General features: G+C 44.6%; 1 long non-coding RNA gene across 1 annotated transcript in view; it reads left to right on the top strand.

Moving 5' to 3' along the window:
* The window catches only part of LOC148316415 (uncharacterized), a 51903-nt gene extending 31360 nt beyond the window's left edge, over positions 1-20543 (top strand). Inside the window, exons 3-4 of the long non-coding RNA XR_015840176.1 lie at positions 11834-11990; positions 20362-20543. This is a non-coding gene — a long non-coding RNA (uncharacterized LOC148316415). The remainder of the gene's footprint in view (positions 1-11833; positions 11991-20361) is intronic.
* Positions 20544-21792: the final 1249 nt, after the last annotated feature.

Raw genomic sequence — 21792 nt, 5'->3', positions numbered from 1 at the left:
TCGACAATTCAAATAATTTTTTAGTGTCGGCCCTAGTAGATAAATAAATCTCTCTTTCTCTCTCTATTTTTACGCATTGTGACATCTTTCCAGCTGCGCCGTACGTAAGGATAAGTCACGCAACTAAGTGTAAGATTTCCCGCTCAAAAGAGGAAACAAGATAGGAAGGATGAGCCCTCCAAATCCCCCCTCGTACGTAAAAGTGGGGGACATTCCTATTTTAGTGCTTTCCTTTTAAATCTTAAACGCTTGTGTTGAGTGTTTCTGTCCAAAATGGAAACTGGGAGCACGAAGGAGGAGGCGACCAAACGCTCTCGAGAGTTTCCTGCCGTGTGTGCGTGCGTGCGCTGTCCTCCGTCCTCCTTGGCCCTCCCCGAAAGCTCGCGACCCCCCCCCCCCCTTCGTCTGAGGATGCGTGTGCTTGCGTGGGCTGGATGTCTGGGAAAGCCTCTGACACAGCTGAGCCTAATATAGTGTGCATGCATGTGTGTGTGTGTGCGTGTGTGTGTGTGTGTGTGTGTGTGTGGTGCGAAGGAAGCACCTGCCCCGTGCGACCGTCAGCCGCGTTGCGTTTCATCTGACCCCTCTCACATCAGGTGGCTTCCCGTCTTGCGTCACACGCCGCCGCCATTGGCGGACCGAATCTCCGCCCCTTTCCAAAGCCTTTCGGCTCTGGCTAACTCCCCCCCCCCCCCCTTTTAGCTTCTCGCCCCCCCCCACGCACCGATTTTGACACCTAATCAATTCTTTTTAAGAACGCGGCAACACCAGAACTTCTATGGCAATCTTTAACGAGCACCCCTGGCCTCGGTCGTCACTTCCTTCCTCTACGTCGCAGATGCAACTTCCATCTGTCATCACCTGGTAAACAGGAAGCTTCCTTCTGTCTTCTTTCCATACTTCCCCGCCCGCTGTCTGTCTTGTTAGCAAACTTCTAAAGCTCAACAACATTCCGGCACATGTTCATTATTATTATTATTTTTTTTTTCAATCATTTCCCCCTCATCGGAAATCACAATACAGTGAATCCGCGTTTATGACGAGGCATTCATGTTCCGTTCTGTTGTTGGAACACAATTCAGCAGGCGTGGGCAAACTACGGCCCGGGGGCCACATGCGGCCCGTTAAACGTTTTAATCTGGCCCGCCAAACTTGAAAAAAAATTCAATGAATAAACCTTGTTAATGTTTTACTTTCTAAACCAATCAAAAAGTTTGCACACCCCCCGCTCTACAGCATTGGTGTCAAACCCCGGCCCTCGGGCCAAATTTGGCCCGCAGTGTAATTATATTTGGCCCGCGAGGCGATACCAAATGACTACTATACCATTTTGCATTCTATAATGCACATTTCATTTCTGTGTCAACGAGCACAATAGCTGAAGGTCGGATCACTCCACTTGTGTGTAAAAGGTCACCTGCGTGTCGTCGGCATCCGTTGAAGTCACCTCGGACTTTCAAATGAGTTCTCACAAACAATCCGGCCTGTTTTTTTTTTTTTTTCTTCTTTTCAGCCTTCCAGCTCGCGACGGGTTTTGAACTTGTTTGTTTACCAGCGGGGGGGCCTTTTTCCTTGATCCCTTCAAAAGAGGCCCACTGTATTCTGTGATCCCAGCAGCTGCCGAGTCCTTAAGGACACGCTACGATGGTGGATGAGTGCCGCAAGAAGCAGACAACCCCCCCCCCCCCCAATCCCCCCTCTCGTCATCTTCCACCCAGCAGACACAATTATTTGCACGTGTGTTTTCCATCGCCTAATGATGTCATCCTTTATTGATCAACATGATGCGATTAGGCTCCTGTTTTGGGAATCGAGTCCATTTAACACATCATCATAGGAGGCTAGCATGCTGGCGCAAACGCGGCGTCCTTCAGCGGGGGATGAAAAAAGCCGGGGAGAGGATGAAATTCTAAGGACAATTTTAAAATGAAGTAATGTCTCTGAATAATTAATTGATAATTAATAATAATTGAATTTGATGACCGATTAGTAGATCGCTGTCACTATTGCATGGAAAATAACTTAAAGGGCCACTGCTCTAGCGCATAACGTCAACAGTCTTTGTGGCATTTCCAAAGCTGCGCCGACGTCGCCGTGTGACCACCGCCATGGTCGCACGGACGTGGATAAAAAGAGGAGCGGATGAGAAAGTCAACAGTCATCATCATTGATGTGAAATAGCTTTTTTAATATGCCGTCCATGTCGGGACAAGGACAAACTCCCCCTTTTTCTGCTTCAGAATCTATTAAAAAAAAAAAATTGCATCATGCCCTATTTTGTCAAAAACAATTTTCCGTCTGTCCCGCCCTGCTAAATTTTACCGACTGTTGTTCTCTGAGAGCGTCAGCAACTTGACAAATGAGCCCATCGGATGTCCACCTTTATGAGTGGTCGTAATAACGCACCTTCATACAATATGGCTGAACGGGGGGGATTCAATTACTTTGTACTTTGGCGTGCGAAACAGGCGAACCTCAACCTCGGCCTCAGGCGAGTGCTGTTGTACAGATTGAGGAAAAAAAAAACAAAAACCCTCAAACCCTTTAAAGATGACTGCGGATTTAGGAAGACGTTGGATTTGTGCAAGTTATTGCATTTATTTGGAACACATTTTGCGTGTTTCTAATAGAACTTGAGGTATCAACATGGACCAATCAGAAGATTTTTTTTGGTCAATTCTGCCTGAAATCAAGTGTCTCGACATTTAAGCATTTCATCGTGCTCTTTTCTGAAAGGCGGTCTACGTATGTCATCCATTTGGTTCACATTTTGTGCACCCAAATGCTAGCTTTATTTATTTGTTTTGTCTGACATCAATTTCTATCCAGTGGTGCCCTGATTTTTTTTTTTTTGCAATTTACTACCATCCACGTCTTTGAGAATCTTTAAATCAACGTGAGACATTTTGGGGGGTGAAATACTAATTCCGAAGCGTCCCACCTGTTGCCTCATTGGGGAGCTGGACAGACCGGTTAAAAGTCACCTGTTCACCGCGGCTAGCTTTGTCGTCATGGTTACACCGACAACAATACCGTGCGTACCGCTTCGTTGACCCTCGCTGACCTCCTCCGCCTCCTCCTCCTTGTCTCATTTGTTTGCACTTTCGATGTAGGGGAACGACACACACTCAAAGGCCGCTTTATTAGGTACACCTGCACCCATCTAATTGCTCATAATTGGTGTTGATGTTGCTGTTTCTCTTCAGGAACAATGAAAATACTCATCAAATATCATTATTACTTTGTATTCAAATGAACTGAAATGTAATCAATCCATGCATCCAGGACAAGACGATTACGAAAATTGGAGAGAAGGCTAGCTTTTAGTGAAAATAAAATCTCAAGCGCACCAGTAAGTAATGCTAATATTTTTTTCTTGAAAACTGGCAACCAATAATAATAATTGATATTATTATTATTATTATTATTATTATTTTGTCATAGAATCTAAAAAAAATATTTATTTATTAGTTTATTATTTATTGGTTCAGGTGATCCTAATATTCTGGCCCAGTCGCGCCAACTTGCCAGGCCGAGAGAATGAGCGGAGTCCTTTTATCTCATCTCGGCTCATTGGTCGCAGACGTGCAAATATTACCTACGCCGTGGCCAACTTGAAAAAAAAAAAAGAAAGGCTGTAATTTTTCTTTTTTATTTATTCATTTATTTATTGGTTCGGTGTCCATTTTGTCGGTTGCATTATGAAGGTGAAGGTCTACTGGCAGGTGTTTACGGCGAACCCCCACCACCACCTTGTGATGTCGACGAAACAAAATAATGAAGGTAATAGACTTGAAGGTCATTTTGGCGCAATTTCCTTCTCTCTTGGGGGGGGGGGTTACGGTTCGATGCCATTTGTTTGCTAAATGCCTTGTGCCCTTAATGGGCTCTGGAAGTGAACTCTTTAGATCTGAAAACAGCTTAAAAAAAAAAAAAAGAGGGATAATTTAAAGCACTGTTGCCGTGATGACGATGATGATGATGATGATGATGATAATTGCCTTTCTCTGTGGCTTTGGGTCACATTTCAACTTGCGATTACGGGCGTTCAATCGGACCCTTTGGATTATGAATCGAGTTGTTTCAGAGGGTCCGTTTTGTATGTAACAAGTGACCCCCCCCCCACCCACTCCCCTCATCGGAGTGGGGGTGGGGATGAGTGGGAGCTTTTTCGGTTCCCAGGGTTATTTTCTCCCTGAGGCACAAGTGTGACATTGGCCAGAGTTTGATTCGGTGGGAGTCAGGCAGCCACTCCATCATATGGTGGAACACATGGCCTCACACACACACACACACAACAGCAGCCATCTGGGCGAGGTTCTCCGATCAATTAGGTCCAATTTGCCTCACGCCACTCAAGAATGGGAGTCACGTTGGAGTGTATTCATATTGCTGATAATATGCCTCTTTGAAATGTTCAAAGACACTTAATGGGCGCTGTCTCAAAAAAAAAAAAAAAGAAAAGATGTAGGGGGTATGTTTACGTCACGTCATATAGCAAGGTAAACATAAGATTACATGAGAAAAATCTCACCAAACAAAAATGTCACAAAAAGGTGGCTGTATATTCACGGGATGGGCTCCAGCTCGCCCGCCACCACAACCAGGACAAATGCGATAGAAAATGGACGGAGGGAAGGCACAGATTGAATTAAGTTTCACATGACTCGTAAAAAAATTCCAACGGCTGGCAGTAAATTCTCCAATAAAAGATCGATTCTCAAATAAACCAAAATGTCCATCCGAGCCATCGTCGTGTTCGCGGTAGCTGGGCGAGCTACCGAGACGTCCCACATGCCCGAGCATCATGGAGTCGTTCAGAACATTCGGGAAGTGGAATTCTTTTTGTGAGATTAAAGGCAGATGCAACTGGCGAGTGTGATCTATCACATATATGATCGTGTCATTTGAAGATGAGCAGAGGAACTGCTTTGCGTAGAAAGCTCTTTGAAATGTTTTCATGATCGAGTGTTTGGCTTTTCTATTTGTAAGTTGTTCTTTCGCTGTTTTATGTGAACATTTTGGATCGTAAAACGGATTTATTTATTTATTTTTTTTACACTTGCTTTCAAAAATCCATACATCTCCTGGCATTTTGAGGCCACCCCCAAATGTTTAAGATGTTTAAAAAAATAATTTAAAAAAATAAAAGAAAAAAGAAAAAAAAAATCCTACCCTAACTTTCGGACAGTGTTTCAATGTCACCTCAAGCGGTAACTTTGCTTGATTGTGTAGCTTCTGCCACCTAGTGGAAGAGCATGCAATTGCGCTGACAGTCACTATACATTGCAAGCATAGATAGATGACTAAAGAAATTCTAATTATTTCTGACTTAAAGCAAAATGTGTGTGTGTGTGTGTGTATATTAAAAAATTTGACTTGGTATTAAATATTTTTTTCCTCCCCGAGAGGAATCACCAAGTGCAATCGTCAGGCATGCTAACAAGGACTCGGTTTTTAATTGGTTTTACTTTTGTGAGCATACCTGTTTCCTATTGGTGCTCAGTTGCTGGAATTCCCTTGTTGGGGGTTTCACCCACGTACGAGCCCTGGTATTCATCGGAAATGGCTGCTTCAAATCAAATCCTTTCCACCGCGGGCTCTTGATACTTGCATGCCGGCTGGTGTGATTGACATGTCCAACACGGAAACTCATTTTAAAAGTGCACATTGCAGTTTTGACTGACATTTTCCACACGCTGCCGATGAACGAGACACGCGGTCATGCTCCTTATCTCTTCATCCTGCATGCGGGATCTTGTTGGGACTGCGTGCCATCTGCGGTATGTTTTGTCGCGTGGTTGAACTTAACTCAAGCAAACCCAAGCGCACTTAAACCACATGACAACTTTTTTTTTTTTTTTGATGATCATTCATTGATAATGCCCCAGTCTCCGAGTCTCCACGAATCCGTAACTCCCTTCTTCATTCTGACTCCTAAATGTGAAGGAGGTTTTTTCCCGACATTCCAGTGGCGGGAAGAATGACAGCTCGCCTGGTGATTGTCTCAATTTTGGTTTTGAGCAGAGAAGAAAAACACACACACACACACACACACACACACGCACGGCCAAAGAGCAATCAGGGAGGAACTATCAGCGTGCAAAATTCTCATGAGATGAGTTCAGAAAGAAGGGCTGAAATAAAGCATACCTTATTTTTGGGGAAGCGACGCATGAGTCGGTTTGCCTTAACGTCGTCATTATTAATATCCATTCAACATTTTAATCAATGTACTTTTCGACGTCAATATCCGTCAATGGCAATGAACGAGTTAAAACGCCGCCTCTGCGAGCGCCTTCAACGAAAACATCGAAGGTGTCGTTAGCATCTTGGGCTCGCCATCGACTGTCAAACTGCCAAATATTTACAGGCCGTGTCGCGGGTCCAGATGGTCGTTCGGGTTCTGGCGTGTTTACAGAGAACAGTCCAAATAGTTTACATGTTGCCTTATCGAATTATCGCACGCACGTTTTGCTACAACAAGCTGCCAGTCGCGTTCTTGTGTGTGCATTGTTGCTCTTATCTGCTTGACAACATGACCCCCCCCCCCCTCCCACACACACACACACACAAACACACACACGGCCTCCCACTCTCCGCCGGGGACAAACAGAGCAAGGCACAATGTGAATTAAAACAAGTTTTGTGATTACTGAAAGCTGACGTTTGTATATATACGACATCTGCGCGCGCGCGTGTGTGTGTTGTACGCCAACCCCCCCCCCCCAAGTAGCGAGTAGAAAGCTTGTTGACGGTGAGGACAAATTGCCAAGTCATTGAGTGCCTTGTTATTTTTTGCGTAAACATTGCTTCAGGGGCTCCAATGGTGAAAACACAGTCGGAACAACTGAAGGCAAGCTGGAATGACTAAGTTTGTAAATTCGACAAAAAAAAAAAAAGAAGCCGAGACAATTTGCTCTACGTTTTGACGGGCAACGTTTAACACCGACTCCAGGTTCTGTTCAATTTCTGGGTCATGGGTCCGACAAGCTTTTTAGTGTGTCCCATTCTGATGACTTTCATTCTCCTGAATGAGTTTATCGCGTTTATCTCTTGGCGTGGCAGTTTTTTACTCGACAATGTCCCAAATCCCACGAGGCCACCTTCACGTGACAAGAGAGCTTGGCCAGGAACTGTGGGATGCTCATGGCATTTGGAGCCGGCACGTCGTCACGGTTGGAGCAACCGCATGTTGTCCTGCCTCTTCTCGCCGCCAACATCTTTGGAAAACGTTCTGGCTCCCATTGAAATGGAAAACTTGCGGTTTGGGTTGTAAATGTATCGTCGGTAGGTGAGTTGGTTCGCCGTGAAAGCCTGTCATGGCTTCATGCCGCTGTCGTTTATTTATTTATTGAATTTTTTTTTTTACACATTTCTCCAAGGTGAATTTAGTGAGCTCACCGATGCCTCTCTCCTCGGCCGGAAACTTTTTTTAAATTTTTTTTATTTCAAGTGGTTCTCCTTCTGTTGAAGCCATTAAGGGAGGGGGGTGGGGGGCTAGTGGGCACAATGGGGTGGCCGCACATGCAGACAATAATGACGGAGTGGACTTCCATGGACCTTTCCCAGCCTTCTTGAAGTGCTTCACATTGTAAAAAAAAAAAAAAAAAAAAAAAGCAGAATCACACATGGAACTCTTTTTGAGATGTTCAGGTGTTTTTTTTTTTTTTTTCCGACATCGTTTGATCCTGCAGACTTGAGGAATTACGTGCCTTTGAGGGTTAATATTCTTCCGCGAAGGAAATCGTTCTAAACGTTTGCCTCTCCTTCCCCGAGGACCTTTTAAACCCCACTTTTTTTTTTTTCTTCCATCATACACCCACCATGATGTTTAGAAGCGGGGGTACCTGTGTCCGACCCCGACCGAGAAGGTGAAACGTGACACGTGTTAGGCGACGCGTCCACTCGGCCGCTTGGCTAGCTTAAGTGACACGCCGAGTCAAATGAAATGAAATGAAAACGCGGCACATTTCAGTGTGTGCGTGTTTGTGTGTTTTGCAAGTTTGACTCTCAAGAGATCCACATTGTTCCACTTGAGCGTTGCCTTGGCAGCCGAGATGTTCTTTGTTGCTTCCTCAAGGTCATTTAATAGCATCCCCTCTGGAAATGAAACATTACGACACGACTTTTGCTTACGCAAAGGAATAATTAAATTGTATAAGTGTGACACGGCATGAAATGTCAAACTAAAGCGATTTAATTCAATTTATCGATGTGTTATACAAAACATTTTACGAACGATGATGCTAAGTCACGCGTGCGTGCGTGCATGACACAGATCCCAGTTTTTATTTTATTTTTTTCTTTATTGTCCATGTTTGGTGTTCATGATGCCGGTGGCGCCCTTCTTACGCTAACGGATGCACCTGCTCGTGCAAAGTGTTTGCAAAACACCTGCTCGTAATAATAGTAAGAAATTGCTGCGTTTGTGTTGTGCTTACCCCCGGGGATGGGCGTGCCGCCTACACATTTGTACAAACGTACTTACTGTAAACTAGAGTTGTTTTTTTTTTGTTTTTTTTTATTTAATTCCATACTTTTTAAGGGCTGTTTTGCCAAATCGCTGCCCAAGCCTACTGCTGATACATTTACAGTTTCTACCTCCAAAAATAAAATAAATAAATATATACATTAAAAAAAAATGATTAATTAATTAATTAATTAATTAAAAAAAAAAAAATAATAATTTTTTATTCGATACAGCTAATTTACCTCATGAAGCCCGGCGGTACCTCGGTTTATTTTGGTTGAATTTATTCCGGGACCATGCTCTTAACTCAATTTGCGCACATTCCAAATGAGTTTTCCCTGTTGAAATAAATTCATTAATCTGTTGTAGCTCTGTAACATGTGTATGAAATCATTCATTCGTGTTCTTAAAAATAATCTGAATTTAGTACAACGTGGGACCTCATGGTGAGGTCACGGCAAAAGTCCCGAACGACACGGGTCGCTTTTTCACTCGCCACGATTCGCCCACCGTGGCTGCATTTCGAGCGTCTGAGTGTGGAAGTGAACTTTATTTGGCGGCTCGCCGTATGATTTACAGCTAGAGTTGTTCTCTCGTTGGCTCTGGCCGGCCTTTTGGAACAGGCGGGGGGGGGGGGGACGTGTTTCGGGTGGCAGCGCTCATTCGGGCCATTGTTTGTGCAGACGTAATGACAGAGGAGGCCACAATGGACGTCAGAACGGCAACTGTGTGCCAACGTGCACGTCAAGTGCACGTTCACGGGGTCGGCGCCGGGTCGCTGAATACGACGACGACAGCTCATTAAAATCCAAATTAGTTATTTAAACACGGTGAACACTCACTTTTGCCGGGCCGAGACAAATAAATAAATTGCAAATGTCTAATTCACATTCTTTGCCGTCCCGCGGCCCATGTGAGGAGAAGCGGAACAGATTTTGGAAGTCTTGCGGGTTTTTTTTCAATTTTAGCGGGCCGGATTAAAAGGTTTAATGGGCCGCATGTGGCCCCCGGGCCGTAGTTTGCCCACACCTGTCAGTCACAGGCTGCCATGTCAAGGCTGAGTAATGCACACTTTTTATTTATTTTTTTTTTTCACGTATAAATACACAATAAACACAGAGGTGACTATGTCGGCACACGCTAATTGAGCATGAGTTACGAGGCCCCCCCCCCCCCCGATAAGGCGGTCCCTTGTTGGTCGCTGCCCTCGCCGCTGTTTGCTTTGCTAATGTCCTCCTCGCTAGCCAGCCCAGGCCGCGTTCATCACCATACGTCTGCCACACATCACCTCGTACGGTTCACGTCCGAATCAATTAGCGCCACCGGATAATTCACAGGACGGGGGCAAAAGTTCAGGAGCTGTCGTGTTTGCCGTCGTGCGCACTTGCAGGACACTTCACTCGGTGCGTTGTAATCACATTCAACGCGGAAGCCGTATAAAAATGAAACGGTTTTTTTTTTCAGCAGTCATTGTTCTGTTTAATTCGATGTTGACAGTTGTATCCGTAATATTTCTTGAGTTGCTTTTCATTTGAGGGAAATTTTGGAAACATTCTATTTTTTTTGCATTTACCAACTGTGATATTAAAACGTATCAAACGGAGATTTTTGGCTATTCTCTTATCGTTTCGGCTCTTGACTTAACACTTCAAACAAGGAATGCATGATAAATCCCTTTAAATCCTGCTTTGGTGAATCAAGCATTTTTCTTTTAAGTGAATGGCTCGCAGATGTTGCCGTGTTGAGGCACATCCGCAAACTTGGTGCCCATTTGGCTATTTTCACGCCGGTAGATAAAAGTGGACGCGTTATTGTACGATTAGAGCGAACCATTAAGGAGCCCCGTCCGAAACCCTCCCGCACTAACCCCCATTTCAGACCAGTCATCAGCCGTCTGGTCCCTCTGGCGAGCATCACGTACGAGGCGGACTTCTGGTCCCCATTAGTGACCCCCCCCCCCTCTGCCCCAACGTGGCCCCCTCCAGTACAGTATCTGCGTGTCCTGTGGATAAAAGTGCCTCGTGAGTTCCGTTTCACATTAGTTTGGTTCTGGTATCTGAACAGCGCAGCGTGTTTGTGCTTAACGATTGAAATGTTCCTCTCCTCCTTTGATGGTTCTGATAGAGCTTTTCTGTGACTATTTTGGGCCAAAGGGGGTCTTAACCAGTTCGCTGAGTCAGGGAGGCAGTCAAGGACAATGTTGGCTCCTCTGAATTTGTTTGGGGGGAGCAGTTGCTTGCGTCTTTTGACATTGAACTCATTTAATACCATTGACGGCTAAAGACGTCAAAGATTCACTTTTTTTTTTTTTTAAACTCAGCTGGTAGTAAATGAGTTCATGTTCATTGCGTGTGTTCGCATTCTTTAAGTCCACCCATTGAAAGAAATGACAAATGGGGTCCAATCACCAATTTACCCAATACAGTATGCTCGCATATTACATTTCAATTTGTGGTTGAATAAATTGCAACTGAGCGAAGGAATACCAATTTCGGCTTTTCTGCTGACAACTTGGCCAGTATGGAAGAATGTGCCTATTCTGATGCCGCACTTGCATAACAACAGTATCCGTTGGTCAAAATCCTGCCGTAGCCAATCACAGACCTCAACGCCGTCTCGCTTCCCAAGTCTGCTGAGTGATGGTGGCCATGGCAACAGCCGGGCTCCCCCGAAACCAAGCAGCCCCCTGCTGCGCTCAGTTTGATGGCATCCAAACTGGTGGCGGAGTAATTATTGCGGAATGGCATGAGATGTGGTGGGGGAGGGGGGGGGGGGCTAAGGTGTGACATAATGTGCGAAGTTGAGCAGGTGGTGGGTGGGCACCCCCCCGAAACCACTCTACTGCTTGGCCTCCGCAACAAAAGCACCCCGCTTCTAGGATGCGCGGCAAGGGATTTGTTTCCTTGTCGTTGGGATGAAAATAAACAGCGGTAGACGAAGTCCTTGGCGCTCTCTGTACTTAACTCGTTTACTGCCATTGACGGATAAAGACGTCAAAGATTCATTCTTTTTTTTAACTCGGCCGGTAGTGATTGGGACAGATACTTTTTATTGCGCCGTTTTGTCATTCGCAGAAGTTGGAAAAAAAGCAACTAGCCTTTTTTTCAAATAATAAATGGCGTATAACAAAGTGTGACTTTCCACGGCTGTAAAATAAGCAAGTATTCTCCCTAATGGAGCTTGACCGGCAGGTTTAGTCACGATTAATACTTGATGCCAAGTACGAAAGTGATCGGGAACACTCCCAGAATGCCTCTCCTGACAAAGAAGCTCCAATAAAAGTATGCATGAAGGATGCATGTTTGCAGCGAGTGGAAGCGCGCGCGTGTAACTCAGTCGCTTTTATCGGTGTGTGTCCAGATGAAATCGGGCGGATGTCGAATGAAAGGAGGGAGCTGTCACGTTGCACTTGTACATCCGTCAGCGGCGGCGTCGGGTATCCGGCGGCGGCGGCGGCCAGCTGGGTAACATCAGACGAGTGAAGCCAACCGGGCGTGTGTGCGGTGTGGAAAATTGGGTGAGAAAACCTTTTTTCTTTTGGGGATGGTATAAATTAAACACATTTTATTTTAGTAGAATTCATTTTAAGGTAAAATATATTGAGCAAATAAATAATGAAAAAATACTAATAATAATAATACATACATTATACATAGGAAAAAAGTGCTTGTATTTCACATGAAAATTCAATAATAATTGTAGAAAATATAAATGACTGAACGCAAATCTATTGTCTTAAAAAAAAAAAATACAACTGAATTTAACATCATTTGCTGGATTAAAAAAAACAAATTAAACCGCTGTATTATGTGACATTTAATTCAGTGATTCGTTCACTTACCACTAGAGGGAGCCCACATACAGTACTTGTACCGCCGTTCTAGAAAATTATTATATAATCGTACTATGATTAATAAATATGAATCAATTCATAAATACATTCAAAATACTCAAATTGAGAGTTCACATTTGAAATAACCGAGAATGTAACATAATAAAATGTTTATTCCTGTGGTTGCCAGTGGTTTATAACTGCATTAGGAACATCAGGTGCAAAATCTTGGAAAGAGCTTTTGCTCTGATGCATTGCAGTTTTACTTTAATGATGTTGACTTGAAGTAAAATAACAACCTTGATGGTGCGGCGTAAACAATCACACAAAAAAAAAATAACATCGAACGCTAAACACCTGCTAAATACGGCGTTCACGCCACGTAAATCTAAGTAGGTGAGGCATATGTTTCAGGTTGGGGGGGGTACTCAAAAGCTTTCCTTACATCTTTGGTGCAGTGAATGGAAAATGATAAACACAAAAAAAAACCCAGCCACTTCCCATGCCGTAAATCGCCAGCACGAAGGAAGTATGTTTAAATCATCAGCCGTCGCTCATTCATTGGTGGAAAAGGCATTCCCATGATGCCCTCGAGAATAAACAGCGCTACCGGCCCGGGTCGGACACAATGGTGTGAAATTGTACCCTGGGGTTAGATGTGCAGCCGGCATAGCAACACAACACAACACAGCACGGTGTGCCCTGAAACGTCACGACACTTGCCTGAAATCGGCAAAAAAAAAACACATTGACGCAACATAAAAAGTAATTTTTTAAATGTAACTATTTTTTTAAAATAAAAATAGTTTGCACCCGTCTCACACTCTACAATAGGTGCATTATTTTCAGTTTTTTAATGTCTGTGTTTTTGACGGGTGCCTTTAAGGGGCGGGGCCTGGTTTGTTGCAGGCCAACTGGGCCCTTTTATCAAGCAGCTGTCATGATTTCATCTACTTTAATTTGCAAGTAGAAGCATCTGCGCCCAATCTCCTCCTGCCCAGTCAGGGGTCTCTGTTTGACTAGCAAAACATAGCGGATAATCAAAGCCCTTTGCTAACTCCGAATACCACCAGGGAAGGAGCTCGCGATCGTTCCAGGCTTCAAACTAGTGATTTGTTGCTGTTGGAGCTGTCGGCAGGAAGCAGGCCTCCTGCTGTTCGCTGGATCGGGATGTCGAGGCTGCTCAGCATCTCCGTGCCATCCAAAGCTTTCCCGATGAAGAAAGCTAATTAGTCCGGGTCAGCAAGGGATGGGCGCGGAGCTTAATGTGGGCTTTGAGTTGGTTTTGAGAACACTCCTGATGAGCCGAGCCAACATCCCGCATTTAATTGAAGCAACATGCGCGAGGATATGATGTAGCCCTCAGAAGGGACACATTGATAAACACATTCCATATATGCGAGCAATAAACGGAACCGGGAGCGCTTTTATGGGATCCCCGCAGCCCCGCAATACAAATACTGGCGAGGCCAATGCTTGTCGGGGCCGACTTAATGAATATTCACACTTGGGCTGCAAGGCTGAGCAAGCAGCTGGAGACGGAGAGCCCGACGTGGAGGCGTCCCTTACGATTGCTCGCCAAACACCCCCCACTTGTTGCCAGAAGCGGTTTACGCCTGCTCTGGTCAAGCTGGACGTTGTGCAAGAATTGAAATGTGTCATTTATTTTTATTGTGTGCTTTTAAAGGATAGACATTATGAAATCGCCTCCACATCCCACCTGCTGTTGCGCCATAATAGTGGAAGGGAGAAAAGTTGCGAGGGAAGCCAACGAAGGCGTTGATGGATGATGTGATGCATTTGTGTGATCACATGAGCGTCGATGCACGAATCGGTGTGAGTGAGTCATTTACATGGCAACCACCTCCACCCATGATTTGGCAGCAATCTGATAGGATGAAAATTATTTGTAGTTTTAATGTTATTATACATGCATGCATTCAAGGTGACTCGAATAGCATCCCTGTGGGACTCCATTGCACCAAATTTTAAAAATGTGATGTGTGTCTAATTAATTCTCTATATTGCCTGATAATCCCTCGTGGATAACAAACTTCTCCTACAATAATATCGGCGAAAAACTATTTTATTTGTCAATTGGGGCTTTAATTGCTCTGTGGAAAACTCGCTGCTGTGCTTTATCTGTCCACTTGGGCCATAAAACATCTGTTTCAGTCCTTTCATAATAGACTTCAGTCTGCGTTTTATCACAGTTATAAACCAAAGCCATCCAATAAACAATTGCCATATGCTCTTTTTTCATATGAAATGTTTGCTTGTTTGTTTTGTACCACTTCTTAATCGAGCTTTTATAGCGGGCCATAAGGCAGCCTCAGGTGTCAAATGACATGTTTCAGCAAAGATCATCATCATGTCCTGACCGAGGCTCTTTTTAAGACCACTGCTTGTTGTTTACGGGCGCCCGTGTGGCATCTTACGAAGGGGGACCCTCTGCCCCCAGCGCCAAATAAAGCACTAAATATTCCAACCTCGTTTGATCCCGCAAGACGGAAGACTCTTTGATCGTGATCCCAGAGCTCGCTGGGGACACATGTGGGACAGAGACCAGGGGTGTGAGTTCTTTCATGGGCTGGGGAGAGATCAAAAGGTTGACGGGCGCGTAATTGCAAAATATAAGATGTATTTTTAAAGTATAAGGGGTGATGGACAGAATGCCCCCGGCATCCGTGTTTTCTTTTAAAAACATGTTTTACTCCATAAACAAATACAGTTGTGCTCAACCTCTGGCTAGCCAATGCCATGGCTACTGGACGTCCATTTTTGCTGGATATTAATAGATGCTTCAATCCAAATACATTTTTATTATTCAAAAATATTAGGAAAATCATCTAAATTTATCGACAAAATTTACACCAATATTTAAAAAAAGAACATCTTTTAAAAATATTTTTTAAAAAACCCAAAATATTAGGATATTTCATAACAAATAATTAATATAAGGAGAAAAAAATGCACTTAAAAAAACTTGAAAAAAAATATTTGAAAGAATCAAGAAACATGAGAAGATATGAAACGTTAGCGTAAATGACCGACCATGTTTGGGGAAATGTCGGACGTGCACGTGATGTTGTGCATTTTGCAAACCTACCGCTTGGTAACTCCGTTGACACTCATGTGAGGAACTCTTGGAAAACGCTCGTGAAACACGTGGCACCAGCTATTTTTGTATTCATCTCTCTTTGATTCACATTTCTCAATTCCTTCAACGCCAACCCTCACTGTTCCCCCCCCCTCACCATTTATAGTTCCCTCCTGCCGCTTGACAGGGTGTGTATGTTGTTTTTATCGCCGTGACATGATGCCTCTTCCCGGGACACGTCCCTGATGGCTCCCCCTGGGTGCTAACCCCCCCTGCACCTGTAACCCCCCCCCCTCCCCCCACTTTACATGAGCCACAAATGCTAACGAACATTCCCAAACATTTAACACACCGTAAAAAGAGAAACGGCTACCTCCCATTTTTTTCTTTTTTTTTTTTTTTGGGAGGTTACGCCGCGGTTCATGTTTATTCAGGTCCATCCTTCCTGGCGCTTGGGTTGTCACGCGGTCAAAAACGTTAACCCTCGGACAAGTGTCGAGACGGCGAGGTCATCAGCGGGAACACCCAGGTGCCAAAGTTGTCGACACGAGACACAAACACAGACGCAACGAACTGCAGGCGCGCCGTTAAACTGTCCGCCGTTTTACGTCCTGTCAAGCTCGTCAGTAAACGGGTGCAACCATTCGCTTTTCTTTCATCAGACCCCCGAAAACGTTTCATTTTGCAAAGATGAGTCAAACATGCGCAATCATTGGAGCGGGAACTGCTTGAGTTTGCGCTACTGCAGACTTCCGGGTTACGGATATTGGAATTTCCGTTGCGAGGAATCGTTACCCTGATATAATTGTAGAATTTTTTTCCCCGTTTTTTTTATATAGATGTGAGGGTGTGTGTGTGCAGGAGGCCATTTGGGACGGCGGTGGCGGACGAAGGCGCAACGGCGGGTCTTAAAGGGGGAAAACGACACCGCGCTAATCTGCCTCGCCTTTCAAGCGCCTCCTCTGTTCTCTATTGACGGACAACGCTCGCTTTTTGTTCGCTTCCCTCGCCACCTTTTATGCGTCTCCCGCTCAAACGTGCGCGGTGTCCATTTCTTTCCATGACTTCTTCTCCCGCCATTCGGAATTTTGTGAGTTTTACATTTCTCGGACACTTGAGGGTGCTAGCGAGTTTGTTCTCAAGCTGTATGCAACATTTTTAATTGGTTATGAATGCATAAAATACAAACGGATCATGATGAAAATGACCATATTTGGACATACAAATATTTCTATTTTATTATTGCAATTTAATTTTTTTTTTTTTATTTGACTTGAATGCACACTCGAGTTGCACGCGCTATAAATTCCGTGCTCTTGGGAAATGATTTTTCTGGCGCTTTCTTTTCAGCTCCATCCATCTCTCGCCCCTTCTCCTCTTCCTCACTGCCATCCTCTCTCTCTCTCTCTCTCTCTCTCCCCCGCCTCCCCCGCTCGCTCTTCGGCCCACTCCAACTCCCACACGCCGCTCATCTACCTCTCACCTACATCCTCCTCTCTTCTTTTGCCTCTCTTTACCAAACGCGCACTCGCTCGCGCGCTTCTCTTCTCACCCCTCAACCCTCCAATCATTGTTACCATGCCAACGTCCCGAGCAACAGTCCTTTTTAAGACTTCGCATATTAAATAAAAAGATAACGCAAAAATGAGAGAAATTAGGGGAATATTTGGCACGATTCCTTCTGGCGAGTCTGAGTCTATTTTATTTTACCAGACACTGTTTATTGAGTCATCAGGCAGCGATTTGCTTTTGGGGGATGGCACAAGTCAAAACATTATTATTATATGTGCGCAATTTAAGAAGAATCAAAACAATAATGATCAAAATATTACAAAATAATTAGTCAAAATATTTAGAAAACACATATATAGAAATAAGAGGAATTTGAGTGCGACCGAGTTTAAACTAGGGATGGCTGAGTACCAATAACAGCCATTGATATTTAAAAAAAAAAAAAAAAAATATATATGATGTTGACTAAATCATCCTTGGCAATAATTGGTTTAACACATCAGCAAAGTTCACAATCATCTGTCAATGTGTTAATAGCATTTTTGTGTATCAAATGTCCTAGTGATATCGGTACCCGGTATCGATGATCGATCGATTATTCGATTATTGGTATCGTTTGAAGACAAGTGGTATGAAATCACACCCATCCTAAAATTTGCGACCCTCACACTCAGCATGTTTTCTTGAATTGTCCCTTAGTTTCAATCACTCTAATTTGTACTTTAGTAGACACACACACACAGAGACACACACACACACACACGCGCGCATGGGTCAGGGCAGCGGAGTGGTTCCCATTTACACACGACTGTAAATGACCCAACACTTCTCAATCAATTATTCATAATCTCAAATTAATTATGAAACGATCAGTAATCCAACACCAGTCCATTCAGCGGCCGTTGCCTAGCAACCACGACTCCTATTAAACGCCACCATTGTTGCTCGTAACTAGAGTGCTCATTTCTTTCCCCGCCATTGGATGAGAGCGGGCCGTGGGTGAAGAGGACGGTCGGAGAGTAAACAACACGTGCGTCCATATCATACGGAGGACGCGCGTAAACAAGTGCGGCTGTTTAATAATGCAGCGGCGCGCCGGCTGGTGGCGGCGGTCAGTTGTAGTGGGCCGCTAATGGCCCGCGCCAGCCAGTCATGTTAGAGACGCGTAAAATAGCAATTTGGGCGGAAAAATATAGGATAAAAAAAAAAATCAACACTAGAAATTCTTATAATTCTTTGTTTTGAGTTCCTTCTTTTGGGAAAAAAAAAAAAAAAAAAAACACTGAAGGGAGGTCCAGTGTGACAGTCGTTGGGGAGGTTCCGCCGTACAACTTCCTCCACCTTATTTTATCTCAGGACATAAACAGCGTCGCCGTCCGTAAATATAGAAACTGTCGCAGAATATCCTGCGTTGCCGAGAACATCCTGCCTCTGGTGAGAAAAACCATGTTGTTCTCCTGAAAGTGGCCAACACACTTTGTGAGCGTGTGTGTGTGTGTGTGTGTGTGTGGGGGGGGGGGGTGTCCACGTAGGATCGCGGTGAGTGAGGAATTTTTTGGAGGAATTGTTCACTCACTGAACTCTGCCTAGGTGGGGGGGGGTTCATGATCTTTCCGCTCGCGTCCATCCCTCCAACCTTCCCCGGCAGAGTTCCCCCCCCCCCCCCCCCCCCCTTGCTTTGACGAACCTCACCAAATTAGGCCCATGGCGACAAATCCACCGCCCGAAGGCCACCGGGCGTAGATTTCGGGGCTCTGTGATTGTTGCTTTTCGGATTCTTTGTGTTTCTTTGGCACATCCCACTTTTTTCTCGGACCTCAATTGCAGCTGTACAAACGGATGACGCGCGGAGGGGATGTCGGACGCATCCGAGCCTGCCGTGTGCCGAGAGATCATGAAAATAATCAGCGTGGCCTGAGCAAACAGCGTGCAGGTGTGCCAGATGAGATGGGGGGGACGCCACCTTGTAAGGACCAAGTAGCAGCAGCAGGTTGCCTTGGGAACCCTTTGCTCACCCACCGCACCAAATACCACCCCCTCTTTTTTTAATCTGTGACAACACCCCCCTCCCCTTGCCCCCCCCCCTTCTTTTCTTGATATACACGCACAATGCATGCGTGTGCACACTCACGCATGCACGGACATCGGGCCTATAAAGATAAGCGTGCTATTATATCCATCACTGAGCCCCCGTAAAGCTCTTTTCAGTCAGTTTTGATTGAAATAAAATCATTCATAAGTACGGCACTTGATATCAAAATATGTTTTTTCATAAAATATTTTTTTTCCATGCATCAGGTGCGTAAAAGTACCCGTAGCCTTCATTTCAGCATCATCAAAGGCTCTTTTAACAACCCCCAACACCCTTAGGCCTCTTTCAGTGCACCCCCCCCCCCCCCTTTGTTTTACTTATGTATACATAATATAAATGACATTCAGTCTCCGTGCCGAGTGCACCTCATTCCTTTTTTTTTTTTTTTTTTTCTTAAGAGGAACAATGTAAGCTTGTGATGTCAAATGTATTCTTTATGCTTGGCTGCAGTTTGACAAATATGATAGCAAACCAAAAGTACGACAATAGCCGCGGGTATATGTGTTCCAAAATAAATTGTGTAAGCATAATAACAAAAAAAAAAAGGAAAAGAGCCTACCGGACACACTTTTGCACACCGGCGCCAACTTAGTGGTTGCGCTTTCCGGCTAAGCGCCATGGGCGACTGGCCAAGGCCGCTAGCTGTTAGCCACTAGCTGCTAACACCAGTTGCGGCTAGCAGTCTGCCAGTAGTCGGCTAGATAAATTGTTACACATTTTACAAGGTAACCGGAAGTTTTGGCATTTTGGGTTGAGTCCCCCTTTAGAATATTTACAGGGGACACATTTGGAACTACAGAGTCAGTCCTAGTTTGACCTTCCCAGGTGTGTGGGCAGTGTTCGCACACGTGTGTTCGTGTTTCTTCTTTACCACAAGTAACCCTGATACACCAGGGTGTGCGAGTGTGTCTTCTGAAGGATAAATTAGAGGCTTTTAAACTCGAAGGACTCTTTTAGAATGCACTACAGTCCAAGTTTGAAAGTACCCAAATGTGTGTGTAAGTGTGTGTGTGTGTGAGAGAGTCTGCATATTTAGACAGTTATGACCACGCTGTGCATGGCATGTAGAATCCTTTTACTATGCTTCCCTCTAGTGGTCATCAGCGGAAATGTGCTTTAAATAAAAAAATTCTAATCAAATAATTATAATTTTTTTTTGGTCATCTTGTTTGCCTCTCTAATGGCAAAGTTCCCATTTGGAATGTGAAACAAATAAGTAAAAGCGTGACCACTTTCTGAGTCATTGGACCACCAGTGTGTTACATTGTGTGATTTGGGCGTGTTTATGCCATTTATAAATGTGTCCATCACACAGGAGGTTGTTAATGGCTTCCTTTTCCCTCTCCCACCAGGTCGAGGAGGGCAGAGGGCTCCAGACCTCTGACACTCCCACCACACTGACCCACCCACCTTCCACTCCCTGGTCACGTTCCCGGAAGAAGGCCTTCGAAGGTACCATGAGGTGGAATATCCTGGTGACCCAACATGGACTTCACAATCAGAATGAGGTAGTGCATCAGATAAAAAGGAAACAAAAAAAAAATGACGCAATGCATGAAAAATGTCGACCACTTGGATCCATATGATTTGCTCATTTAACACTAGAGGGCAGTGCAGCCTTTAAACTGAACTCGATTTCTATTACTTTGCCTGTTCTGGGTTCAAACGTACCGTCATCTTGCTTATGTTGTGTGCGTTTAGTCAACTGAATGAAAAGTAACATTTCTCTCAGTTTTATTTCGGCTAATTCCTCTTCCTCCTGCGATTTAGTGTCATTTTGACAAGTGGCAATGATTTTAACGTTACAGCCAAGTGAAGGTTATATATATCCGTCGCATTATCAGTCGAAGCATATCGCCTTAAAGGTGCGCGCACACATCTCACTCGACCAAAAGAATGTAAATGTGACATTTTAGCATGAATAAGCCTCCGCCGTCTGGACAAATGTTGGCATTTTTCTTAATAAAAAATGCGCCGTTGAAGGGAAAAAAGTCAAAAGGAATGTATGTAGTCGGGCTTTGTTTTGTCTTGTATTTTTTGAGGGTGTGTGTTTCAAGTGTGTCAGTGGCTCCATTATGGTCTTGTTACGTCAACATCTGCACCCCTGAGCCTCAAGACCCTCCACAGTCGGGCAGATTGACACTTAACGGAGAGAAGTCATGCGGAAAAAGCACCGCTGGTTTGCCTTTCAAAAGCCAATGTTTGCTCCGGACTAAATGAAGACTTCCATCGACTCGACACTGCATCGATTGACGGTGCCGGGGGCGTCGCGAAGGTAACGTCCCTTCCCTGTAGTTTAAAGGTCACCGTCCCCCATCAGACCCGTTCTCTCGCTCTCCAGCAGATTGAGAATCGCCTTTCCATTCCGAGAGGCATTGATTGAGCTGAGCCCCATCATCTCCGCACGTAATATTCTTCCTTGATTTGACAATTAGGGGTCTTTTCACACTCAATAGCTTTCAGGCCGAGCGTTAAATGACCAACTGTTTGCAAGATGGCGCTCATGTCGAGGGGCCAGAAAATGATACGTTTGTAGAGTGCTTCCCTTTTCCCAGGATCCACCCTGCAGCAAACTATAAGGCGCACCCGCATAAAATCCGCGGCAACTCTTGGAAAAAAAAAAAGAGAGGGGGAGGGAGAGAGAGAGAGAGATTTACTGTACTTTCTGAACTCTAGCGCGCCCCTAGTGGTTGAAGAAGAATCCACAGAAAAGCCGCACTGTTGTATTAGCCGCATGGTTAAAAATCTAAAAAAAACACGCAAGACGGAACTGCGTCATCCCA

This window comes from Idiotropiscis lumnitzeri, chromosome 21 (genome assembly GCF_059441095.1).
Source record: "Idiotropiscis lumnitzeri isolate Australia: NSW breed Sydney's pygmy pipehorse chromosome 21, RoL_Ilum_1.0, whole genome shotgun sequence".
Lineage (NCBI taxonomy): Eukaryota > Metazoa > Chordata > Actinopteri > Syngnathiformes > Syngnathidae > Idiotropiscis > Idiotropiscis lumnitzeri.
This window is presented reverse-complemented; position numbering and strand designations above follow the sequence as displayed.